Below are 13,648 nucleotides of genomic sequence, written 5' to 3'. Positions count from 1 at the left end.
AAGCTCCCAGAGACAATTTGTAATCTTCTTTTAGAAATCCAGAGCTAACTTTCATTTCCTGGGCTAAGAGTCCCATCTCCATTTTAGTTTGATTTATATTATGAGCTATTCCACTACTCCAGCCAATATTTCCCAGTAAAGGGGAATGCAAAGCAACCTACCTGGCTTCTGGCAGATCCTTTTTTTAAGATCTAAGTCTTAAACTCAATAGTAATGGTTTAAGCCTTGAGACAAGGGGTCTTGCGGCTTAGCTGGCCAAGGACCTTTTTCCTGGAAATCTCTTCTACTCTCCACCTCTCCTCCACTAGGATATAAGGAATTCTTTCTAACAAAACATCATAGCCAACGGAAAAGCAATCTGGAGAGGAAAAGAACTCATTTATTGAAGGATCATTCCATTTTTATAAGCTGAACATCAATGAAACTATTGAATCAAAGCCATTCTCAAGAAAATATTACTATCAATCAGTGGTATTTATTGAGTATGTATTGTGTGTATTGTATTGAGTATGAAATGCTTGGGAGAATACAGTACAACACAGTGCATTTGTTTGATTTTTAAAATTTACAACTACATTTTTCCTGTAGCTTGGATTTAAGGGGAACTGCCCTCTGATTCCTACTTTTGTTTATCCTAGGAACTATCGAAAGGGATAACAGCAGTTATTCATCGAAAAGGGCTTTGAACTTCTGTTTGTCTGAGATGTGATTCTGGTTCCTCCTGCTTGAAAATCCCTCCCATAAGAAGTCCCCTTTATTCAGTTTCCTCCTGAAAACCCCACCTACTCCAGAAGACATTCCCTGATTAATCTCTCCTTTCCAAGGCTAGACCAATCTAATAACTGCCTTTAGCATTTATGTTAACATTGACTTGTGTTGATTTGTACTCTTTCTCAAGTTTTCCTGCCATATTCCTGCTTTCAGCAGTTGTAGCAGTTTTTTTCCCATGTCCAGTATTTGTAAAAAAAGTAGTATCTACCACTCTCTCCCATTAGATTGTAAACTCCTTTAATAATATTAATAATGATGGCATTTATTAAGTGCTTACTATGTGCAAAGCACAGTTCTAAGCACTGGGGAGGTTACAAGGTGATCAGGTTGTCCCAAGGGGCCCTCCCAGTCTTAATCCCCATTTTACAGATGAGTGAACTGAGGCACAGAGAAGTTAAGTGACGTGCCCAAAGTCACACAGCTGACAGTTGGCGGAGCGGGGATTTGAACCCATGACCTCTGACTCCAAAGCCAGGGCTCTTTCCACTGAGCCATGCCTTTAGGGCAGGGACAACAGTGTTTTTCTGCTTCAGTCGTATTTATGGAGCACTTCCTATGTGCAGAGCATTGGACTAAGCACTTGGGAGAGTACAATGTGACCAAATTGGTAGCTCTGTTATATCCAGCCAAAAGCATAGTCCAGTCCTCTACACGCATCAGATACTCAATAAATTTTATTTGATTGAAGAGATTCCTGAAATACATTAATCAGTGGCATTCACTGAGCACTTATGGTGTGCAGAGTTACATGCATTCAGATGTCAAAAATGTAATTGTTGCCTGCCAAGTTTACGTATCCTTCGGCCAATCCCCAGAACAAGGAAAATACAGCTCTAACATCTGGCTCCCCAGTTGACAGCCTTCTCTTATTGTTCACACCTCACTTTATGCATATCTAAATTGTTCTTCTGACATTTAGTTTTCATTTCCTTATTTCTGCAGTTATTTTAAAAGGAAGTTCAACCATCCAACTACTCCCATAACTAAGCATTCTTAGTACACTGTAACTGTACATAAAATACCTCAATGTTGTGGAACAGTTTTATTTACATTGTTCCATTTTAGCATTTGAACTACTCTCCCTTTCAACAATATACTTTGAATCCCTGAAGTAAGCTTTGTTTAGTGACCTCTTTGACTATTTGTTGTTCTATATGTCTTAGCTTTATAATAAGCATATCAGCTTCCTCAAGTGCGAAGCTTGGGTTCAGAACCTTCCCATTGTAGAACTGTTAGCCTTCCATCTCCCATTTCTCCAAAACATGCTGTGATGTGATTTGAAATGCAAATGGTGATCCCTGTATATCATTAATTTCAGGGTTTTCCTGGTATAAATCTGAAAGATATACAGGGTTTTCAAAAAAATATATTTTCTTATCTTTTCTGACATTTTAAAACTGTTAGGGTTGCACCTTATGCACCCTGTGACATTTCCCCTCACAGTTTTCTTGAGTTTTGTTTGTGATTAGAAATAAATTTGCTCATTGAGTTAAATGACCAGACTTACAACTGAATGTTTATGCCACAAATTGTGATTTGAAGCCCACTGTGTCTGCTGACAGCAAGTAATTATATAGATTTTCAATGTGAATCATGGTGTGTCTAATAATAGTAATTGTTTACTGTGTGTCAAGCACTGTTATAAGCCCTGGGTAGAAATAAGTTAAGTCCCTGTCCCACATGGAGCTCACAGTCTAAGTAGGCTAAGCTGTTGTTACCCTAAGGATTGTCTCCTTTTCAATCTTCTTCACCTTTAGATGAGCTCAATAGGTAATAAGAATTCAAGAAAAAGAGTAGAAAAGCAGTCCCTATGGCAGATCCTCATAGATCTAATAAACATCTTGGGATGACCACCTTAAATACTTAAGTTGCAAAATCTGTTTTGGCCACATGGACTCATTTTGTACAGATGTGCTTGAGGTAAAAGTCATTTATACTGTCTGAACCATAATTTCATGATAAGTAGAACAATTAGGAGTGTTTAATTAGTGCTTACTGTGTGTAAGCACTGTTCTCAGCACTTGAGAAAGTACAGTAGATTCATTCATTCAGTCAGTCATATTAAGCACTTACTGTGTGCAGAGCAGTGTTCTAAGTATTTGAGAGAATACGATACAACAATAAACAGACATATTCCCTGCCCACAATGATCTTACAGTCTATATTGTAGTTACTCTCTCTATTTGACTCTCTGCAGTATTGAAATGCAGTTTTGAGATTCTGGTTGTGACTGCTAGCTTGGAGCTCTGAACCCAAATCTTATTTTGTACTCAGTTGAGTTCCAAAAATGAGCTCCAGCCTTTGTACCTGCCTGGTCTCTGAAAATGGAGGAGGGAATCAACAGGGACCAGCCAACTCCTTGAAAGCAAGGACACTTACTTGTTTGCTAACCTTCTTATTTTCTTTGGAGACTTTCCCAATCATCTTCCTTCCATGCCCCTTCCCTGGCACATGATCCCTGTCCTGTCCCTGAGTAGCTTGCAATCTAGCCAGGAAGATGGACACTAAGAAAAGTTTTCACAAAGAGGAAGAAGGAGAGTAGATAGGTGAGTGAATGTTAAAGTAATAGGGTATGTACAAAGACAGCACTGTAGTAGTGAATACGTAAGTGCATAGTCGGTGCAGAAGTTCTGAGAAGGTGTCTGTGGAGTTACGATCAGGGAAAAAGGGAAATTAATTGGAAAGGTCTCATGGAGAAAATATGATTTCAGAAGGGCTTTGGAAATGGGGAGAACTGAGGTCTGGTGACTCTATGGGAGAAAGAATTCTAGACAGGAGGAAGAGCACGAGCAAGGGGTCGGAAGTGGGAGAGGCACGATGAGAGGACCAAGTGGCAAATTGGCAATAAAGCCAATGATCAGAAGTTGTTGCTTGATGCAGAAGGGAATGGGTAGCCATTAAACATTTTTCAGGAGTTTTGAGGAGCAGGGGTTAAGGAATACGCAGGTATTGAACTGAAATGGTTCCCAGAGTGACTATTTTTTCCCAATTTAATTTCCCCAAGAGACGACACAAACTGTGACATTCAGGAAGACAAAATTGCCTGAAATGAGTCTAGATGTCACAGAATGGTTCACCCAATGTTTATTATATAATACTTTGGAAAGTCACTTGGATCTTAAGAGTTGTGAGCCGAGCACAACTTTTCTATATAATTTGAAAGCATGGAAAATACTTTGTGAAGAGCTAAAGGTTTTATTAAATGAATGCCAAAATATATACAAATTTTATTAATATTGAATCAAAACAGTGTGTACATTTTAATTTTAGATGTGTAATTAAATTGACTGGTGTTATATAGAAGGAAGGATGAGAATAAAACAATATGAATCAAGAAGACACTGAATCTCCTGTAGACTGTAAGCTTGTTCTGGGCAGGGAACACGGTTTGCAACTCTATTGTACTGTACTCTCCCAAGTGCTTAGTACAGAGCTCTGCACACAGTAGGTACTCAGTAAATACCATTGATTGATCTTGTGTCTAGATCCAAAATATCAAGCCCTATCAAAAGTAATAATGGCATTTATTAAGCGCTTACTATGTGCAAAGCACTGTTCTAAGCGCCGGGGAGGTTACAAGATTATCAGGTTGTCCCTCGTGGGGCTCACAGTCTCAATCCCCATTTTACAGATGAGGTAACTGAGGCACAGAGAAGTGAAGTGACTTGCCCAGAGTCACACAGCTGACAGTTGGTGGAGCCAGAATTTGAACCCATGACCTCCGACTCCAAAGCCCGGGCTCTTTCCCACTGAGCCATGCTTCTTCTACTTTAGAAGTAAATACTTTAGAGTGTAAAGTGCAGTGTCAGTGGAAATTTGCCAGTTGGGATTTGAATACTCACATTTGAGAGCCATTTCTCACTAGGGTTAATTTGTGAAATGAACCAGAGATAGAAAAAATTTCAAGTTTTTAGATGTTTTAAATTATTTTGGCTTCTAAATCAAATGATTTTCTACACTTATACGGTGAAGTTGGACAATCCTCTAAGAATCATGATACCCTATTGTTAGGAATTGTTGTTTTCCCAGGTATTATTTGTAGGGAATGGGCTGGGTGGATTAGCCCCCGAAGGCAAAGGTTAGGCTCTGAGGAGTCTCTTTAGATGATGTTGCAAACCCACCCACAACCAATTGCTAGAATTTCTCCGACTCCTGCCCCCTTAGCATTGATGGCTTTTTGGTGAAGCTCCCAGACTAAATTGAATCTAGGCCAGAATTAGAGAAGCAGTACGGTGCATCAATAGATAGAACACAGTAAGTGCTCAATAAATACGATTGAATGAATGAACACAGGCCTGGGAGTAAGAAGGTCATGGATTCTAATCCTGGTTCTGCCATCTGTCTGCTGTGTGACCTTGGGCAAGTCATGTGGCTTCGTGGAAAGAGCATGGGCTTGGGAATCAGAGGACCTGGGTCTTAATCCCCGTTCTGCCACTGTCTACCGTGTGACCTTGGGCAAGTCACTTAATTTCTCTGGGCTTCAGTTACCCCATTTGTAAAATGGGGATTAAAAATGTAAGCCCTACATGGGACAACCTGATTACCCTGCTTAGAACAGTGCTCGGCACATAGTAAGCTCTTAAAAAATACCATTATTGTTATTATTATTATTATTATTATCCCCTAGGCCTCAGTTACCTCATCTGTTAAGTGGGGACTTATGTCTGAAAGCCACACATGGAGAGGGACTTGATTAGGTTGTAACCATCCCAGCCTTTAGTAAAGTGCCTCACACATAGTAAACCCTTAACAATTATTATTCTTGTTCCCAAACTGCCATCTCATGCACTTTTGTGTGTTGATTAAAGGTTCTCCCAGAGTACAGTAACAGACATAATAAAAATAATTACGGTATTTAAGTGCTTACTATGTTCCAAGCACTGAACTAAGCACTGAGATAGATGCAAGATAATCAGGTTGGACAGAGTCCCTGTCCCATGTAGGGTGTGTGAGGTACCCAAGACACAGAGAAGTTAAGTGATTTGCCCAAAGTTATATAGCAGTCAAGTGGAGGAGCTGGGATTAGAACCCATGTCATCTATCCACGAGGCCACACTGCTTCTAATGTCCCCAGGTAATTCAGAAAATACCCCCCCCCCCCCCCCCCCCCCCGCCTATTGTAGGGTAAAGCAGCTGTCAAGCTCTGGTTAAAACCATGCCCCAAATGGATGTAAAATCCACGAACAGCCCTCAGATTCTCAGTAAAACAAACCAGGAGACCTAGTTCATCAAATCCTCTTCTCCCAAAATCCACACTGGGGCCTAATTTAAATGATTTCAGATACCCTGCCCCCTTCTCTCTTCAACCCCCACTTCTCTCCCTCTTTCCCTCCCCCAGCCTCCAACCGGGTCTAATAAGGGAAGGGAGTCCCAGCCAGGGAAAGGTTTAGGCAATGGATTGGAGCACATATGTATATATCTGTAATTTATTTATTTATCTTTTTATATATTTCTATTAATGTCTATCTCCCCCTCTATACTGTGAGCTCGTGGTGGGCAGTAATGTGTCTGTTGTTATATTGTGCTCTCCCAATCGCTTAATACAGTGTGTTGCCTACAGTAAGCGTTCAATAAATACTATTGAATGAATGAATGAATGAACTGGAGGTGGAAGAGTGAAAAGCAAGGTGTGGTAAGAGGATGCTAATATTTAACCCAACCACTACCTATGATTTATTTGCTTTATACCTAGCCCAACTACTGCCAAATTTGTTTTGCTTAGTTTACATTCTGATAGAAAAAGTAAAGCATTATGCTTAGAAAATTAAAGTAGCAAAATGTCTCAGGGAACAAGTGGGTCTGCATTGACACTTCTGTTATCAGAAAGGAGTTGATGTCACTTTATGGCAAAACAATAACAGAAGGCTCAGGAAAGCCAATCAAATATGTATTGCCAAGTTCATTTCCTACTTGGTAGGTGAGAATAAGTTCGTGCTTTCACAGCAACTTTCAGAGCAGGGTGCTGAGTACACAGCATACTGCTTTTGTTCAGAAGAGAGTTGCCAGATTTGAGAAAGTGAACTCAATTTTGGCCCTTGAAATGCACCCATGCACACATCCTGGTAGGCAGGGACTGTATTTACCACCTCTGTTGTGTATTGTACTCCTCCAAGTAGTTAGTACGATGCTCTGCACATGGTAAGTAATAAATGCCATTGATTGATTGATCCACATCCCACAGGTTAACAGCATTTAAAACCTATAAGCCAAGTCCTGCAGTCTTCAACATAAGTGAAACTTGAATTGCAAACAACTCCCAAGACCGATATCCCAAGTTACTTCAAATAATGTAAAACAGTTTCCTTGAAGTACAAACCTGCCCAAAATACAGCACGACGATTCTTTGGGTGTGATTTAACAGCAAATTTTAGTTTGAAAAAAATCTCTCTTTAAAATTTCTTTTCTACATTGTTACCTTGACAACTCTTTTGCTACTTTTCATTTGTGGTAGGATTTAACGTGGGTGAAGAAGGGGGGACATCGTTGTATATTTCTGGGTTTACATTTGAATTTTTATAAAGGGAAATGGCAGTTCTGGAACAAATAAAGCTACAGAATACCTGAGCCTTAACAGTGGCACCTGGACATAATTTCAGGTCCTGAGAATTAGAAGCCATTCTAATTAAAGGTATATGTCATCAATTTAAATTATAATAAAATACAGGAATAACATAGCAGGAATAACAGTGCTTAATTTTAAATGTTATGTTTTCAGCTTTACCAGGGTTAAAAAGCAGAGGGAAATGAAAGTGTTTGAAAATTAATTGCATTATTGTTAGTTGCAGCTGTTATAGTAGTGCATGTCAAGGTCCAGGTACAGCTCTGATGTGCTCAACAAAGTCTAGAAATGCTAAAAATATTCTTTACCTTCTAGCAATGGAAATGTAAGTAAAGGCGAGGCATTTTAATGAAATCAAATTTGCATTCTTAGCTCATGGTGTTAATAGGTTATCTATAAAGCCCATCAAGGGTGATTTGTGACTCGGTTCATTTTGAGATACTGGATATGAGTAGAATGCTAAAAAGAGTCAGTGTTGTCAAAAAGAGAGATATGATCCCTCCGAATCTAGTATTCTAAAGATGAGGCTGTGGGGAAAATTGCTGAAAAATCAGAATCTGTTATAGAAATGGTTTACATTATAGTTCTCAGGGCAAGGCGTGCAGACGCTCTGTTCTGGGGAAAGGGGAGGGGCCCGGTGGTGGTTGGAAGGGGTGGGGGAAGCTTTTAGTGTATGACACATGTGTTTCCAATTGATATCTGGAGCCAGACCAGTAGCTGTAACTTGGCCCGACAAAGCCTTATTGAAGTAAGGACAGAATGTGGTTTCAAAGCAGTTAGAGAAAGAACGGGAATGCTGTTCAGGAAATTCTTCAGGCCTGGGCAGGGACTTGGCTGCAACTCTGCCGTTGGAAAATCTGACAGGGGCAGCTTCTGAACACGGGCTAGGCCTCGCTCTGCTCCACAAGAGCCCTCTCTCTTCCTCTGTCTTCTCTGCACAGCCTGGGAGCTGGGATTGTGCATGGTTTTGAATCTGCCGGAGTCTGAGAGACAGAGGTAAGATCCTGTTAAGTTCTTGCTCTTCTGTGCTTTCTAGTATTTGGGGATTGGTCAGAGGGTGGGACATGGCTGTTTGCTGTCATGAAAGTTTTTTTTTTTTTAAAGCCATTAAATTGGAAGCCGCAGTTGCACTAATCAGATATAGTATCAGTCTTTTTTTTCTTCGGGAGGGATTCGATCTGAAGCATATTCTTTTTACAGTTCGGATTTAGCTGGCAAAACTTGTGTAAAAATATCCATGGAGCTGAATCCATGGAGTCAGTCTGTTCCAGTATTCCCTAAGTTTTTGTCTCTGCATGGAAAAATACTATTGCACTTCCACCACTGCCAGATTGGGCTCATAAATCATCCTAATTCCAGAAATGTTAGCTGGTATACAATTCTCATTTAATAAGGAAATTGAACTTGCAGGTCAGTTGATATTAGAAGTGGCACTTTCAGGCATATCTTGAGTAGTAGACAGTATATTGTGTGCTGCTGTGGAATCTTTACATTTGCCTGAAAATATGCTGTAGCAACATTTACCATTCAGAATGTGCTTCTTTTTAGCTTGGATTTCAATTTTTCTCATTTAAGGAAGTCAACCTGCAGTTTTAGTCTATGTTTGCAAAATACTATAGTAAATTAATAGTAATTATAGTAATCTTGTATTCTCTTAAGGCATGTATTTTATTTAGAAGGGCTTCTGTTATGGAAACTTGACAATTTTTGTTGCTATTGCTTGTTTTCACTACTGTCTTCTCGGGGTTACAGCGTTAAAGTTGCTTTCATCCTGTGCAGGCTAGATAAAGATTCTAAAGAACTTTAGTTCCTGGAAGTTAGTGTTCAGCATATTTGCCATAATAGCTTTCTACAGCTGTGGGTGTTTTTTCTGTCACTGCCTGTTCTTCTGTAACATTTATTTATCCCTAGAGTAGATATGGCAATGTATTGGTAATGCTTTTCATCAATGCTGGATTTAAGAGGTGAGGGGGAGTAACTGGAGAGTGATATAAAGGGGCAGTAACAGAGGCATGGCTCTTTTCAAAACAGGCTGTAGTACAGTACCCTTTCATGTATTTGATTATAAAATGTCTTATTTCAGTGATGTGGTTAATGCTCCTCCAGGGTATCCTGATGGGCTCACAGCTTCTGAAAGTTATGAGTACCAACTAAAAGAAGCTATTCCCTGTCAAATCCTGTAATGTGTAAGGCTGTATGAAGCAAGTTTCTTTAAAAAATAGGGTGGGAATTCCATCTGTCTAAGTTATCTTTTAATTTTTTAAAGCCTTTCCAGTTTCTCTCCAGTTTATGTTGAGCCTGATCAGTGCATTCTGCTTATTTCAGGGGTCAGAATGTATTCATTACAGCAGGAAGGAGAGGAGATGTCGATCAATCAGTCATATTCATTTAACAATTACTGCGTGCAGAGAACTGTACTTAGCGCTAGGGAAAATACAATATAAGCACTTGATAGCTAATGTTCCCTGCCTACAAGGAGCTTACAGTACTTTTCAAATGTAGAGATCACTTTAGGAAATTTATCCCTAAAGCAGATCATTGCTCCTTACAGGGAACCAATCAGTAGGTTTGGGACAGCTCAGCTCAACCAAGATAATTTGGATAAAAATTTGCTATGTTTGGGTGGTTCTCAAAATATCTCTAGAATGATATAAAATGTCAAGTTAGTTTAGGGCCAGTTATGAGCTAAGCTAAAGTAACATCCTGGTGGAAAGGAGACGTGACCAAGATTGCTCCTAAACTTAAATCTGATACTGATCCATATTTAGCCCTAGGAAGAACAAGAAGTTTGCAAATGTGAGTCCAGGTTGAAAGGCTGGTATTAGAAGAGTCTTAAACTTGGAGACAATTTTTTAAGGAACTAGGAAGATAAATGACAGACTCCAGTGACATTTTATTTTAGAAATGAGAGGAGAGAACAAGGGTGAGAGGGTGTGGAGGTAACTGACAGTGGTTTCTGAGTCTGAGGAATTTCCTAACTGCACAAGTTGGGGCACTTGAATGCAGGATGGAAACTGCTAAGCAGAGACCCATTTCCCTTGATGTCTGTGGTCAGTCCAAAAGGATAAAACATTACCTCAAATTCAAAGAATTGTGCAATTCTGTGAGGAAAGAAACCACATGGCTAGCTCCGTCCCTTCTGGAAGGAGTTTGGATATCACATTAGTTGGACTGTAGCTGCAGTGGTTCTCATGTTTCCTAGCAGGGAGGCACCAGACTCCAGAGACTTTATTTTTAATTAGAACTGGATCCCTGAGGTCTTCCAGCTGGATGTGTTGAGTGACAACACCCGTGTGTTGGGGTTTTTTTTTGTGTGTGTGTGTGTGGTGGGGGGTGGCGGGGTGTGCAGGGGAAAAGGGTGTGGTGAAAGAGCCATCTTTAAGAAGAGAGAAGCAAAGCTAGCACTCCAGGTACTTGGCTTTTTAAAGATTCCGACTGTAAGGTGGGAGAGACAAACATATTTTTTCAGCTGTCATAACTAAAACTTCATATGAAGTAGGTAAAGCTTTATTTCAAATCAGAGGACTTCCTGTTGCAAAGTGTTTCAGGTTTGTAGTTTGGTTTGGCTTTATAGTTGAGTACAGTACAAAGGCTAAAACATGCAGGATAATTATTTTTTATGTTATGTGCCTTTCTGTTATGACCTTAGCTAAAGGCAAATGGAAAAGCCATTGTCTGGGTAAATGAGTAGAGTAAAAAGATCATGAGGGAAAGAGTGTGGTTGGGGGGGTGGGGGGCAGTGGGGGTTGGGGACTTGGAAAGGAGATACTGGAAATATGGGGTGGAAGGTACTGTTCTGTGCAACTTCCAAACATAGAGAAATTGGTTGGGCTTACCAATTTGCCCTGGATGACTGCTCTGTGCTGGTAACACTGTAGAGCCTGAACTAAGCCCAGATAATTGCTGAAATAGAAGTTAAACATCTGAAAGAATAAAAGATTTTAGATATGTCTTCATGTAGAAGATCAAATGAGAGTTTGAAGCAATTTCTCAATTATCTAGATAATTCAAGAAAAGAACCCACCCAATTTGTTGAAAGGAAATAGAGATTGGAGATTGAAGGAAGTGAGTTACCCTGAATACTTGTGTGTATTTGCCCCCTATAAGATTCAACAGTTTTTCACCACTCTCAGCCTCCACAGGTACATACATAAAGAAATACAGTTGGGTTATTCTGTCAGTTTTCATTGTTGTATTTGGTTTGTTACCTAGACTAAACAGTAGGATATGTTGACCTTTAACAGACTTTACTGTGAGACAGGGGAGGAGCGCTCTGTATTTCATCTGAAACATAAATCACATTTGCTCATTTGCTATCCCAGTGTTATGGTACAGCTTTGGAAATTTGGGGGTATTTTTTTCATGTTTTTGTATTTTGTGTTTCTTGGTAAATAGGGAACTGGCCCTCATTAACAGAAATACAATTTGTGGTTAAAAGTTAGAATACTGACAATCTGTCACCAGCTCTTGCTCAGGGTCTTGCCCTCTTAAGGGTAATGGGATCCAATTCTCTGTGAACATTCCTGCTAAACTTGGTAACAGATTGTTGCTGACTGGAAACCATTCTGTTATCAGGTGGAGTATAAACATTTGATCAGTGGATTTGCACTGATTGAGAGTCTAAAAAACATTAAAGGTTGAGACCCTTTTCTGTGGAAATGGTTTTATTTTATGATGTTGAACTGGGTGTGTTTGGGATGGAAACCTTCAGAGAAAACTGGACTGAGAATCAGCACTTTCATGTTTCCTTTGTTTATTTCCCTTTCATTTGTCCTTCTCTTTCCTCAGTTTCATAACTTTTTTTGCATTCCTCTACCTCTTTTCCGTTATTTTTATATCCCTTTCTCTCTTTCTCATTCTCCATTTTTCCCAGTCTTGCATTTTCCTTGTTAACATCACCGAATAAGATGTTTGAGTTGCGTGTTTGGCTGGCACTGCTCTTTGTATATATTTTTTTTAATTCAGTGGTATCTGTTGAGTGCTGATTGTGTACAAAGCACTGTGCTAAGTGCTGGGAAAAACACACACAAGAGAATTAGGGTCCCTGGCTCCAAGGAGCTCAAAATGTGAGAGAGTAAGCGTGGTTCACAACGGTTCACAGAAAAACAACATAAAGGGCAATGAGAACAATGAGTTTGAGAACATCGTGGCTAAGGGAGAGGTTTTATGCTGCTCTCCGCTCAGGGCTTTTAAGAATTCATAACCACAGCCACCCCAACCTCAACGATCTAAACATTTGGAAGGTGGAGTCTGATGGTGATCAGGGATGGTAGCTGAGGGTTGTCTTCTATGCCACAGGTTAGTTAGTCATATGTATTAAGCATTCTACTAAGCTCTTGGGAGAGTACAATGCAACAGTGAAAAGACACATTCTTGTACTTTGAGATCTAGGGACAGTTGTCACAGATGGGGCTGTTCATTCAATCGTATTTATTGAGTGCTTACTGTGTGCAGCTGTACTAAGCGCTTGGATATAAGGTGTACCTATATAGCAGAGCCTATGGTTTAGGGGGATGTAGTGACCCTCCAAACTGACAGCAGCCCCAAAAAATCACCACTTTCCTGTCAGGAAGTGCCTCTCCAGCACAAATGGTTGCCAGCTGCTCAGTGACGCTCTGTCCATCTCCCAAGTCAGAGAAGGAAGAATGGTCAGAGACCTGACTGACCGAGGTCTGGTGGGAGCAGATGAGCTGGCCAGTGTGGTGGGGAGATGTTTTGGAAAAAGTACATACTCAGCCATCCCCAGCCTACTTCTCTGAGCCGCCCATCCTTCCTTCATTGCCCATTGCTTACATGGAGGGGATGCTGTTCTCTGAATGGTGCTTTGTCGTCCCCTGCTTTTCTCGTGGCGAGTGGCAATGCCTAGGACTTTGAACTGAAGATTCTTTGTACCAGCAAGGACCGCTAGACAGTAAGCTCACAGTGGGCAGGGAGCATGTCTATACTAACTTTTGGGATAGAAGCAAGCTGATCGGGTTAGACAAAGTCCATATTCCACATGAGGCTCACAGTCTTAGTCCCCACTTTGCAGATGAGGTATAACTGTGTTATATTGTACTCCCAAGCACTTAGAATAGTGTGCTGCACATAGTGTATGCTTAATAAATATGAATAAATATGATTGATTTACTGTGATTGATTGACCTAGGGAAATCATCTAGTCCACCCTGCTCCTTTCAGGTCTGCCGCAGCTTAAAGCTTTCCAGGGAGATGGAAATCCAAACTGGCTTCTATATCAATTTTTAACCTAATCTGGGTTCTAATTCTGGCTCCACCAATTGCCTGCTTTATTACCTTGGGCAAGTCACTCAGGTTCTC

The 13,648-nt window shown here is 40.3% G+C and overlaps 1 protein-coding gene across 5 annotated transcripts in view; it reads left to right on the top strand.

Annotated features, from left to right (window-relative positions):
- Positions 1-13,648, top strand: part of SGCD (sarcoglycan delta) — a 601,642-nt gene that overhangs the window by 322,774 nt on the left and 265,220 nt on the right. For 2 of the 5 annotated variants that reach the window (XM_038739913.1, XM_038739909.1), the window contains exon 1: positions 8,071-8,326. The exons of the other annotated variants lie outside the window; for them this stretch is intronic. The gene's annotated coding sequence lies outside the window, so the exon portion shown is untranslated. Of the gene's footprint in view, positions 1-8,070; positions 8,327-13,648 lie in introns of those variants that run through there. 5 annotated transcript variants of the gene reach the window in all.

Source organism: Tachyglossus aculeatus, chromosome X1 (genome assembly GCF_015852505.1).
Source record: "Tachyglossus aculeatus isolate mTacAcu1 chromosome X1, mTacAcu1.pri, whole genome shotgun sequence".
Classification (NCBI taxonomy): domain Eukaryota; kingdom Metazoa; phylum Chordata; class Mammalia; order Monotremata; family Tachyglossidae; genus Tachyglossus; species Tachyglossus aculeatus.
Note: the sequence above shows the minus strand (reverse complement) of the source record. Positions and strands in the feature narration are given on the sequence as shown.